This window comes from Galeopterus variegatus, unplaced genomic scaffold, assembly GCF_000696425.1.
Source record: "Galeopterus variegatus unplaced genomic scaffold, G_variegatus-3.0.2 Scaffold2546, whole genome shotgun sequence".
Classification (NCBI taxonomy): Eukaryota; Metazoa; Chordata; class Mammalia; order Dermoptera; family Cynocephalidae; genus Galeopterus; species Galeopterus variegatus.
In genome coordinates this window covers 29,247-29,530 of record NW_007728657.1, presented here as the reverse complement: position 1 = coordinate 29,530, position 284 = coordinate 29,247, and the positions used below count along the sequence as shown (strand labels likewise).

The 284-nt window shown below is 44.0% G+C and overlaps 1 protein-coding gene across 4 annotated transcripts in view; it reads right to left on the bottom strand.

Annotated features, from left to right (window-relative positions):
• The window catches only part of NFATC2 (nuclear factor of activated T-cells, cytoplasmic, calcineurin-dependent 2), a 169,665-nt gene that overhangs the window by 156,628 nt on the left and 12,753 nt on the right, over positions 1-284 (bottom strand). The window lies entirely within an intron of this gene.

Here is a 284-nt window from a genome sequence, read left to right as displayed (position 1 = left end):
TGTGGGTGAATGGAGGATGGGTGGATGGATGGATGGATGTGTGGGTGAATGGAGGATGGGTAGATGGATGCATGGGTGAACGGATAATGGATGGATGGATGGAGGAAGTTTGACTCTCCTTGTATATATAAAATCCTTAGATTTCTCTTTAAGGGTCCTCCTTCTTGAAGCTTACCCTGGCCACCCAATTGCTAGGGCAGAAACCCAAATTCTTACCCCCAACTCAACATGCTCTTGCAATACCCAATAATAAGATGAAGTAATAAAGAGAAGATCATAACTGG